At 37.2% G+C, this 13,092-nt stretch overlaps 1 long non-coding RNA gene across 1 annotated transcript in view; it reads left to right on the plus strand.

Moving 5' to 3' along the window:
- LOC120604405 (uncharacterized) overlaps positions 1-13,092 on the plus strand; it is an 85,998-nt gene that overhangs the window by 19,630 nt on the left and 53,276 nt on the right. Inside the window, exon 3 of the long non-coding RNA XR_005653326.1 lies at positions 7,445-7,567. This is a non-coding gene — a long non-coding RNA (uncharacterized LOC120604405). The remainder of the gene's footprint in view (positions 1-7,444; positions 7,568-13,092) is intronic.

A 13,092-nucleotide genomic window follows, 5' to 3' on the forward strand; every position in this document is an offset into this window, starting at 1 on the left:
CTTCCCAGCTGGTCTCTCTGATTAGAATTCTTGGAGTACTCTTGAATTCATGTCTGTGTTTTGGATGCTTTATTAACTATGCATGGCTGACACTTAATTTTATTACTAGAATTTGATAAACATTACCAGATTCCATGCTTCCTCTCCTCTCTCCTTATCTGTAGACCTTATCCCACAACACTCCTCTCTGCTCTACCCACCTTGGCCTCAGAGACAAGAACATTTATTGCTTTGTTTTATGGTTGTCCTGAAAATAGACATCGGCTCCTGCATAGTGTGCTATACAGAATTTTAATGAGTACGAAGCAAGAAGCTTGGTCTTTCACTCTGATGTGAGTGGGGTGACGTCAACCTATCCAGGAAATACTGAATTGATTTTAAAATTGCTTTGAGGGTAAATAAATCGGTGAGACTGCGCATTACCATGAGACTGCTCTACACCCACTCACACCTTCCTGTTTGTTTATCTCAACATCAGAAGTATCAAAAACCACCTGAATAGATACCTTTCAAAATATAGGTCAAAGATTTGGGGAATGGTGATTTTTTTTAAGCCTAAATTTTATAAATTGCCATTATCCTAGATTTAAAATTGTCAGGCATTTTTAGCTGTCATTTTGAGGATTTTCTTTCTAATTCTAGGATTTGGTTCATTTACTAAAATGGGATTTGCTCTTTTGCATCATCTCTTCTGCTCCTCCCTCCTCCCATCTTCCTCCTACATGTTTCTTGAAGCACATTTTAGTGCTTCAGCCTAAAGGGCATTATATAGTGTTTTCTTCATTTCTCTTTCTGTTTTATGAAATGAAAAACCCTAGCATCCAATGTGTGAAAAGCTGGCATTGTGAGCTATTTGTAATAACAGGCAACATTCAGCAAGATGCTGTCTAATATCAAAGCCAGAGAAACTCTCTCCCTACAAAAAAACACACAATGAAAACCCACCCTGATGTATGGCCAAATGAACAACAAACAGCCCCTCCCTCCACTCTCTAGAATATGGTTGTTTTTAAATTACTGCTTTCACAACCACTTGCTTTTCTTTTCGCAACCTTCTTTTCAGTTCGCTGGTTTAGCTAGTGATTAATGAGTTAATTAGTAAAGATTTCTAAAGTTCTTTGAAGAATAAACATACTACTTACTTCAAGGCTCCATTATGTAACATTGGGAAGATCAATTAATTTTCTAAGCTTCTTAAAAACAACAACAACCCTTTTAAATTCAACAGTAATGACTTCAGAAATGTTAACCTATTTAGAAACTGCCTTTAGTAACTTAAGATTTTGATTTTTTTATTTTTTAGTTGATTCCATGGACACTTTTCTATTGGAGAAAATTGCCAATAAATATTCTCTAACAGAGAACATTGCTTTTATTCATCCTCAAAGAGCTTATAGTACACATATTCAAAACAATAATTCATAAGGCAGAATTTGATGTGTCCAGTGTGTATACACCTTACTGTCCTAAAAATACAGAGAAAGATCTCATTGTGGTGACCCGGCTCCTACGGCAGCCCAGTAGAGGAGGTCGAACTTTGAGTTGGTCTTTGAAGGATTTATTGTCTTTGTGGAGGTGGAATTTATTCTAGGTTGAAGGAAAGCAGCCCAACTTCAACGTGGGCTCTTCGCTACATGCTTGAGAGTTTGTGCATAGACAGGACTGACTCGAATGCTGGCTTCATTCAAGGTTAGGCTAGGTTAGGAAAGAACACCAGAGTAAAGAATACCTGAGACTACCAGGCCGAGGAAAATTGTGTTAAACTTATAAAGAATAGAATATTCCATAATACCTAGCATTTTCAAGCAAAGAAATGATTAAATCCTTTGTTTTATCACTTTGAAAATGATGGAAGAGTAATCTTGTTCGTGAAATGATTAACCAAACAAAAATGCCGAAATTATACCATGATGGAACAAAAGAGAAATTAGAACTGAAACTGAGCATAGTGTGGAAGCAGTATTTTCTTACTCCTTCTTCTTTTCCAATAATTACAATGTTGGGGGTAACCTAAATTTGTCAAAATGCTTTTCACGTAGTAGTGTTCGATATATGATGGATGGATATATGAATAAATAACCATTTGGTTGATGAACCAATAAAACGAACAAGAGCCATCATGTAAAGTCTGGAAGGGAATTGCTTTTATATAACTCACTTTCTGCTTCATTAAAGATTAACTCATTTTTATCTACATATGACATGAGGCTGGAAAAGGAAACCAATCCTTTTTTGTTCTACATTTTAAAGACAAATGAAGAACACAGACAGCAAGCAAATGAAAGCAAACAGAAAACAAAACAAGACAAAACAAAAGCCTGACACATTCCACATGTCAACAAACTAAAAATAATATATTGTTGATTGGTTGTCCCTTGAGAAAAAGTAGCTTAAACCACCTCTTGAAAAAAGATGCTTAAATGTTTCCAGGTGGCTTTTATTCTGTCAGAACTCATTATGTGAATGGGGACACATATTTACAGGCTGCTAATACCCAGCTGATAAGAAGCCATATCTGAATTATTTCTAAGTGTCTTGGGAGCCCAGAGGTAGCTAAAAGCATCTCTGCTTAGATGTCACTCTCAATCAATTGCAGCTGTTACCTGAGTTGCTGTTTACCCATAATCAGGGACTAGGACTTGAACTAGAATTGTTTCAATTTCCTTGCACATGAAATTCGGCAAAACAGTAGAAAACTAGATAGAGTCATATTAGTAATGTGATGATTTGCCATTTAAAAGCATGAGGTAATATAGTAAAAAGTTTTGGATCAATTATTCAAAAGCCAAAATTGATTTCTAATCTTGATTAATTTTTTTGGTATCTGTTTTTGCAAATATGGGCCTTTCTTTGATGAAGATTTCATTTTTGGTATAATTACTAAAATGAGAATTCATGTAGTGTTGTCATCTGTAAGCTGTTTAGTAAACTAAGGAGACATGAACTAAGTCCTAGTTTATTTTCTTAATATTAAATATCACCCATTTTTATTACTCAGGTTCCTTCTAGAGAACTAAATCCCTTGGGTTGCAATTAGGAGATGGATGCACTTAAACCATGTAACCTCTCTATTTTTCAGATTCTCCATCTAGTTTATAAAATAAAAGGCTAGACTAGATGATCTCTAAGACCTGTTCTTATTTCTATTGTTATTTATTATCCTATGAATTCAATTTGGTTTCTGTCCAAACTGGCGAGGATATCTGAAATTCCTCCCTGAAGAACAGTAGGGCTTTTGCCTCAGTTTATCCGCTGTAGAACTGAGTGGGCTTCAGTATGACAAAGGCTATTTACAAACACTCTGTGTGACCCTTCTTTTGCAGCCATTTGTCTCATTTGATTAGAGTGGTGATTCTCAAATGTGGTCCCTGGACCAGCACCATCAGCATCGCTTGGGACTTACTAGAAATGCAGATTCTCAGGCCCTGCTCTAGACCTACCCAATCAGAATTATGGAGGGAAACCCAGCTTTCCAAGTTTGAACAAGCCCTCTTTGTGCTGCTGATGCATGTTAAAGTTTGAAGACACTGCTCATGAGGTTAATGTTGCAAGTTCAAACTCTAAAGTGGCCACTGATTTAATTCTGTCTCCTGACCCTAACCCAATATTTGACCTCCATCATTCATGAGAGAGATTGGGATACACTGGCTTGGTCAATTCTACTGAAGCTCATAGATCTTGATTGGGATTGAAAGTGTTTTTTAATAAGCCTTCAAGGGCATCTATTACACTGATCCCCAACTCCATACAAATAAAATCTTTTCTTTCATGATTCCTAAGTGATACCCTAGCTTTGGTTAGATCTGTTTTCTTACTACACACTTCCCCCATCCTTGTACCTTCCCATCTCCGTATCTTGGCTTATAGCTATTTTCTCTACTGCCTGGAGTAAATTTTAGCTTTTCTCCCTAACAATTCAAATCCATCAAAACCTGCAGATAATTACTATCTCTAAGAAGTCTTTCCTTAATCTCATCCCAAGGGCACTCCTTCCATTTAAAAAAATTCTGTCTCTTGAACACCTTTAAACTGTGTCACCTGGAACAGCATTTCTCAAATGGAGTTATACTACCTACCTCCTGTGAGAGGTTTTTAAAAATACAGATCCTTGCACACCACACCCACTGATTTACCGAATCACAGTTTCTTGAGTGCAGGATCTGTCCCTTTAACCAGGTTCTTAGGAGAGCCACATGCAGTGAGATGAGGTATTTAGAAGTTGCTGAGCTAGAATTGAGAGAGGCAACCTTATTCCATAAAGGACCACATGGGAAATATTTGGGGCTGGTGGGTCGTATGAACCAAGCTTCAATTTCAACTCAGCTATTAAAGGCAGCCATAGATAATATCTAAACAAATGGGTATACCTGTATTCCACTGAAGCTCTATTTACAAAAATAGGGTCCATGGGCTGTGTGGTTTTCTGACCTCTGAGCTAGATTATTATTTAATTTGATAAAAATGAACTACAATGTCTAAAAGGTTATGCTATACACAGTAGGTACTTTGGACTGAATTGATAAATAAAGGAACCCAAAATAATGTAGTTGTTAGAACATTTAAAATTTGAAGTAGACAATAATCACAAAGTAATGCTACTAGATGATCTTGGCTGCAATCGTGCTGACACATGGAAACTCTTGGTGGTCAGGGGAGAGGGATAATGGGAAGCATGGAGTATGCATCTGAATTCTAATTAAGTCGGTTCATTTCTTGGTTTTTCATCTGCAAATTATATTGTACATAATCGACTTCCAGACAAAGGGTTGGTTGAGGAGTAATTTGTTTAATGTTTTAAGAATGCTACATAACTGCTAAGTGTTATTGCAGAAAGAGGTTTCTAGGGAAGAACCAAGAATAAGCAGCACTAACCCTGCGCTTTTTGATCTCCAAGTAAAACCTTAAGTTAAATGTCTCTTGGAAAGTGGCAATTTGCCCCCAACTCAAATGTCACTCCGTTCCCCATTTTACTCAGGAAAACCTCAAATACATTGTGTGGGTGATATTGAAAGACGTCAGGATCAGAATGTGCTTAAAGTTGCTAAGAGGAAACAGATGTTCTCCTTAGCTGGGCAAAAGATTCTCAGAGTTTCCAGGGAAATATAAACTTCTTGAAGGCCACATGGGATCATGCCTTAAAATGTCCTGCTTTTGTTTATGCCTCCCATATGCAAAACCGTGGTGAAATGTGTTGTTCTGGGAGAGACAGAGGAAAATTAATGAGCTGGAAACAATAAGGAACTCTGTACATGGCAAAAAAATTGTAATGGATGTTATTCTTAACAAAAAAAAAAAGCTAAGACAAGATTAGAATTGTCATTTTCTTCAATTCTGATTTTTATATGTATCTTTAAACATCTATCTCTGAATTACCTTGGTGGTTGGCTGGATTAACAATTAGTTTTCTTTAAGACTCTCTGCTCTCATGCTTTTCCAAGTAAGTTAAGAGTTTTTTCTTATTCCTATAGATTATACCTTTTTTACTACAGCTGGAAAACAAGAAATAGTTGCAATGAAAAAAATAGTTGATGGCTTTTCCACTTGAATAAAATCAAGTGTGAAACTAATGCTTTGAAGAGTGATCTGAATGCAGACAATTATAATTTTCAGCCAGAAAAAAATATATGCAGAGACTTGTATTTCTCCCTAATCACAGTGACATCAAATAGTTGATCCTGCAGAGAAATGCTAAACAAATGTAATATTTTGTATATGTTTTTTTCTGAAATAGAAAGTTGATAAGAAGTTGAGTCCAAGGAGATTAGGCATCCTGCAAGGTTCAAGATCAGCCTAAAGCTGCAAAGGGAAGTGGGGAAACAACTGGAATATTCGTGGTTTCTGAATTACTGTAGAATGTTTTATATGATAAGGCCTCATCTAGAGTGAACTTATCTTTTCTGTTTACTCTTTCTGGATAAATCAATGACGGATTAATTGGCTAAACTCAAAATACAACTATAACAATTGTGGCTATTTAAGCACACAATCAATGCCACATTCTCATGTTTCAGACCTGGCATAGGGAGAAAGTGCATAGTAAAGATGTTTGCATGGACAAACACCTGCCTACCATTAGGCATGGAGCAAAATTAAAGGTTCATCTTTGAAATGGTAGTGGTGGTTTCTGGCTTATCTTTACATCTCACCCCAAGAAATTGAATGAATTCTTCTACTTTGTCAAGAAAAGTGTCATAGAGTCAAGGAACATTAGATCCCGAAGGCAACCTCACTACTTCATTTTTGTGGATGAAGAAATTAAGATTCAAAGAAGAAAATTTCTTCCCCTAAAACCTTTTTTTGTTGCTTTTAACAAACATTTATATAGAGCTTTTCAGTTTACAAAATGATTCTCCTTTCATTGTTTTCATTTGATCCCCACAACCCCACATTGTAAATACTGTTATGATAATAAATCAATTTTATAGATGAAAATATTGGGGTGTAGAGAGATGAAGTTAAATATCATCCTTACCTTCTTCCTCTTTTTATCCCTTCTATCCACTCAATCGCTTAGTCCAGTGGAAAAGAACTCTTAAATATCGCTCGAATCTTTTCATGCTTGGATACTCCCACCTCCCCTGTTACAGGCCAAACTGCTTTGAATTTTTCCCTTGATCACAGCAACAGCTCATTACTGACCCACCAGCTTTGACCCTGACCCCAACCAATCCTATCTCCAAATATTCTAAAACAAAGATATGACCACATTATTGCTCAGTGTAAAACCTTCAATAAATTTTAGAGTGCATGTCATCCATGCATAGTATAAAAGCCTCCTTTATATCTTCTGCCTATGGATTTAGCCTCAGCACACATACATCCTGTTCTCATTCTCCTCTTTTACCACATTCATATGCTCTTTCCTATTTTATAGTTCTCAATGGGTCAGCTGATAATGGGAGAGAAACTCATAGCAGGAATGGGAACAGCACTTTCAATTTTAAGATACATTCATCAATTCACTTGAATTTCTATTAGCTAGCATTGTGCCAAATATTTGGTAGACACTAAACAAAGGTTTGCTGAATGAATGGATGATTGAAAGGTGGATATTCCCCTCGTTTCATTTAAAGCCAAAGTTGTAGTATCTCTATTTTACTGAAGAGAAGGAGCATGATTTATTTTCTCCACAATTCTTTACATATGATGTGGTCAAAATGGAAGTTTCATTTAGGGATTTTTTTTCCTCCAAACCTCTTCTAATATTCTTCAATCAGTTTAAACTTTGTAGATATTGGTTGGCTATCTCTTACAGATCATATATACATCCCTCAAATAACGTGACTTTTTAGGGTATTTAATAAATATACGATTGATTATTCAAATTCAGTACAAGTTATGACGCTTGCATGAGTAAGTAGTAGAAAGCTTCTTTTTCTAAGTTTAACAGGTGTTACTTTTCAAGTGTGAAACATTTTAATGTATGTCTGTTGTTATATTGCAGATGAAGATTCAATTTCATCCATTATTTGAGGTGTGAAGAGGACAACTTTTTCATTAGCCTTCCATCTGGTCATGCTAGCATGGACATTTACCTTCAGCAATGATGACTGAGTTCCATTTTCTGGTGAGAGTGTTAATGGCATATTAATATTTTTTCCTTTAATCTTTTCAGGAGAGAGGTTTATCAATTTCTTAATTGACCTCTAATGTGCTTGAAAATTAGGAGTGATAAACACATGCAAATTAATGCCTATTTATATTGAACAGAAATATCTTTTGGGTTGACTGATACACTGCCCACATCATTTGTTCCATTTTTTTTTGCGTTAACCTTTTCTTCTCCAAAGCATGAAAAACTTACATCTGCAAATGATAACAGTAGTTTCCCTCCCCCTCCCCCCTTGGTGATCTTATACCTTTAATTTTACTTTATTTACCATTTGGTTAGCATTGATATGACTTTCACAAGCATTTTTATTTTCACTTCCAAAATGCTGGCTTGGTTTGAATAGCCCTCTTTTGATGGTAGTTTTAAAATTAACTGAGGTTAGAGTGGTAGGGAAGAAGGAAAAGGAAGATAGCATAGAGGATTAACTTGGAAGGCATGACCCAACCAGCCAAGTTAAATGCGGAGCACTGTTGCAATCCTGCACATCAGCCTGAGATCTCTTGATTCCTTAGGAGGATTTTCTTTGACTGAAATGGTAATGTCATGGATAGATGGTAACAACTCAGTGTGTAGAGCTTACAACTGGTAAAGATGGTATGTTTTATGATGTAGCCTGTATTTTTATAGAAGAGTCTAAGTATCAAGAAATTTGGCTCAGTTGTCTTGACGAGGAATAGCACGAATGGAACAAAGTGAGTTAACTCTGACAGAGCAAAGAAATATTTCGTTATAGTCACTTGGCCATTGTCTATCTACCTAACTATGCATCTCTGAATTCTAATTTACTGCCTTACTTAAAACTAAGCCATAAGCATATTGTATTCGACAACATGCCATTAGCCCCAGATTTTTATTAGATTCTGATATGATATATATATATATACATATATATATATATATATATATATATATATGTTCAAGATGACTGCTGCTGCCTCGGTCTCTCACTGTAGTGTCTTTCAAGTAAATACTGATACTCAAATACTGGATCTTGTTCTTCTTATCTACCCTCCAGAGTTTGTTGGTGCAATTGGCTCAGTTATCCCAGTCCCTGCTCTTTCTAAGTAATTAAATGTCTCTGCCAGCTCATCCTAGCCTCCCTCCCATATTCCTGAATGTCTATCATGACTACTGCCCAAGTTAGCCTAAATTCCAAAGATTCTAAAATGCTATTAATGTGCTTGATTTATTCATTGATTTGTAGGTGACAAATACATGTCAAATGGATTTGTCTCCAGAGGACAGAAAATAGTATGTTCTAGAAGCAAGGAAACCTTTGGGAGCCTTAGGCAGGAATGAAGCTTTCAGGAGCCCATGAGCTTTCTAATCTTATTTTTAATGCACAAGCTTTTCTTACCTGTCACAGGCTTGCTGCCATCCAAAACCTTGTTGTTATTATATGTCAGAGCTGTAAGAACTCAAGGTTACCAGCAGGAGTAGAGTCATCGTCCCGACAGATAAATTAAGCCTGGGTCTGCTGGATGTGAGAAAGAAGTACGGTATAAAGTGTCATAGGCTGTCTGAAAAGCCCTCATTTGCTGTCTGAGAAGCAGTGACTTGTGCCTGTGTGCCTGTGTATAATGGGCCCCAGTAATGACACTAGGGCAGAAGGGTGATCAGGCAACTGGCTTACGGAGTGGTGTAGCGTTCTTCAGAGTGGAACAATTTCTGAGGTGGGTTCAGGAGGTTCTTTGATTTAGATTCCTGTGAAAGAAGCAAGAACATCGCTGCAGGATATAAGTGATCTGAAAGTTTCAGAAGAAACTAAAGACTAAGAGAATATGCCTTTGATTATTGGAAGGTGCATTTTTCATTTTGCTTTTAACTTTGCCAGCAAATTTTGTACCATGCCCACAGATAAAATTAAAATACTTAAGTATTTTTTCTAGTTCAGATTTTTTGAAAGCAAATTCTAAGAATTACCTGCATCTGTCCTGGTCTATGTACTCTGAAATTTGAGAATAGATTTTGAAGACCACTTAGTTTTCCACCAGAGCAAGCTTCTGAAAACCTCATATATATAGCACATAGAATGGGCTCTGTTCAGGACAAAAAACAAAAAAAAAAACAAAAAACAATGACAAAGTTTAAAAACGTTTTAGATGTAGGAAAATGCTTTTATTTTACGAGTATACTTTTGGCTTTCAGGAGTTAGAAGAAGGATAATTCCTAAGTCTATTAGGGAAGAGCATGAACAAGATAAGTAGGCAGGGTGGGTGGCTGAAAAAGATCCATTGGGAGCTTCCTGGTGAATCGAGGAGGCTCCAAAGAGTTTTAGGAATGGGAGAGACAACCAAATGGTATTTATCCTTTGAGTTTCTATTGTTAGAGATTCCAAGTGGTGAACCTTAAAACAACTTGCTTGGGGTTAAATTGATAACTAATTGCCTCAGGATTGTTTGAGGGTTGTACAGAGCTACTTGCCCCAGAATTATTGAGGCTTGCAAAGAGAATTAAACCATGTAGCTGGGATCTAGGACCTTGAAACAGGGTTATAGATCCATTGGATGTCAGAAACGAGTCTCATGTGGCTGAGGAGTGACTACCTAGATTTGCATAGTGCATTATGGTAGTCACTAGCTACCATATTTGTAATTTAGACTTATTAAAATAATATTAAAGTATTAGGTCATTTAGTCACACTAGCACATTTCAAGTGCTCGATAGTCATGTGTGGCTATCACATTGGATAGTGCAGATATAGAACATTTCCATCATTGCAGAAAATTCCATTGGATAGCACTAATCTAGAAGAACTATCTTTGATGGGGATGAAATGCAGAAAGGTTTTTATCTACTGAAAGACAGTACAGGGTGGGGACTGCAGACTGGGGCAACAAAGGTAGTTTCAGTGTCGAAAGAATGATGTCTAATTCTGGGTGTATCAGGTTTGACTACTTTTAGTCTGTAAAACTGAAATGTCATTCCAGTTCATATCTGGGCCAGTTCCCAAGGTGAATTCCTGATGCTGTCCTGATTCTACTGAGCATCTGCTTCCTTGTTTGGAGGACTGGTGTACGGGGTTCAGTTGACATAGTGGCCCTTCAGGGAATGTACCTGTCAGTATAAAAGGTGGCTTGTCCTGTTAAGTTGCTAATCAGGAACTGGACTTTTATATTTCAGTTAGAAGAGCTAAGTCTCTCTGGAGGTCCTTGGAAATGCTCATCTATCCAGAGAATGCAGACTTGGGAAGAACAGAAAAGAAGCTAGGTGCTTACTTCACTCAAGCAACACAACCAGAGAGTCCAGGTTCTAGACTGAGTTGTGCTAAGAAACCAGACCCACAAGCCCAAGGGAAGTAAGAATCCAGGGCAGGTAGAACAGCCAGAATTCTCCCTTGTGTGGAAAAAAGGGTGGAAGAAATAAAAGATCTTGAACCAGGTATTTGTACAAGGAATAGCTCTCTTTGTTTTTGCTCAGAGTCTCCTTTCTCTCCAGGACTCTGATATGAGTACTCGTAGGAGAGGCTGGGCTGGGGGAGAGGCATAGCACCAGAGAGTCAAAGCCAGCCTTTCCTCAGATCACTAAGGCTTTTTCTTCTCCGGCCAAGCTCGTCTGAAAGTCTCATTCTGTATGAGTTCTTTCCCGGGAGGCTCTTTATTTCCTGAAGCAAACAGTCTTCTGGCAGCCCCACCCTACCAAGCAGCCAGGCACAGCTGAATATCAGTAGCAAACAACACAGCTGGGACTCCTGCTAGGATAAGATTCATCGGCAGCCTATCATATGCCAGGAACTTTCAGGGATGTTATTTAGTTGATTTCTCATAGTGAACCTATGAGAGAGAAATTGTAATCTCTTTCTACAAAGAACCAAACTGCGGTTCTGAGATGTTAAATAACTTGCTTGAGGTCCCTGAACTATACTGATGACTAGAGGATTGACCCGGGTGTATTTGAATCAAAGCCCACTTGTATCTCTGCTACTAAATTACATTGTCAACTGGGTCTAAAATGTGTCCTTAGATTCAAGGCCTAACCCTTTCCATTGTAGGATTTTGTGTTGCAGGAAGGAAGGATGGTGGGTGGCAAAATATATGATAATTAATTTTATATGTAAGTTTGACTGGGTCATGGATGCCCAGCTATTTGGTCAACCACTATTCTGGGTGTCTCTGCCAGGGTGTTTTTGGATGAGATTAACATTATAATCATTGGAATAGAGCAAATTGTTCTACATAATGTGGTGGGCCTTATCTAATCAGTTGAAGGCATGAATAGCATAAAAGGACTGGCCTCCCTGAATAAGGGAAAATTCTCCAGCAGACTGCCTTCAGATTTCATCTGTAACATCACCTCAACTGAGTCACTAGCCTGTGAACCAATTATTTATAATAAATCTCTTTGTATATAAATATATATATCCTGTAGGTTCTGTTTCTCTGGAGAACCCTCACTAATACACTAAGGAGGGAGGGAGAGTGAACCTCCTCCACATTGAACAAGATCCAGAAGGCTGGGTCTCGACAGGCGCACCTATCTCACTTTTACTTATTATAAATACTCCTCGAATACACAATACTCTTCTTATCTTTGTGGATTATCCGTAAGGTACACTATAGTAATCTGCTGTTGGCCATTCTGTATGCTCCAATGCCCAGGTGAATCTCTTGGAAAACCTGGGAGAAAACCTAGAGTTTATGTTTCCATAATACCCAGACACTTGACATAAGCTGGTGAAAACTGCAGTAGAGGAAAAAGTTTGTACCAAAAATTCAGTAGAAATTGGTAGGATTATATGAGCTTTGTTATGTGGCTCATAAGCTCTGAAAACCCAAATTCTGAGCATTCTTCAATAATGGAGCCAATGAACTTGACAGCTCAAAGCATTCTGAGCAATTATTTAATGTCATTTTTTTTTATTCCGAATATTAAAGTTTCACGTTAGTATAGCAATTTAAGTCACTGGACTTAGAGTATGTGCATGTTGAATTATGTCTTTCTTGCTCTTTCATTTCCTTTATTTTGTGGAACTGGTTTTTCCAGGTCACTCTTATTACCTCAACTATTCTCTAGTCATTTGAATCCATAGCTTAGACTTAGATAGAGTACTCAAATGCCCCACTCCAAGCCCTGGTCCAGCTAAATGAATTCCTTTAATCATTTCTAGGTTAGTCAGTGAGGATTTAAGTTAGCTTTATGAAGTATCGACAGCAACACTGATGGATGTTATTAAAGATTTTGAAGGAATAAAAAAAGAAATTAATGCTCATTTTACATTATGAAAGAAAGAGAGAATTGCAGATTTCTCTGTTTGGCTCAATACATTTTTTCCCCATCAAAATTTTGTTATAAACAGTATTGACAATCTGTATTTGAAAAGCTTAAGAGAATTCTTGTCAAATCAGAGTGTATTTTTCGAATGCAGTGAACTGGTGCATACTTTTAGAATGCAATTTTTATATTAAATCAGAAAAGTTTATAACGATCTGGATTGTATATATGAGAGACATCTCTGATGCAAACTTCTTCATCAAGCCCCA

The sequence above is a fragment of the Pteropus medius genome, unplaced genomic scaffold (assembly GCF_902729225.1).
Source record: "Pteropus medius unplaced genomic scaffold, Ma_sr-lr_union100, whole genome shotgun sequence".
Classification (NCBI taxonomy): domain Eukaryota; kingdom Metazoa; phylum Chordata; class Mammalia; order Chiroptera; family Pteropodidae; genus Pteropus; species Pteropus medius.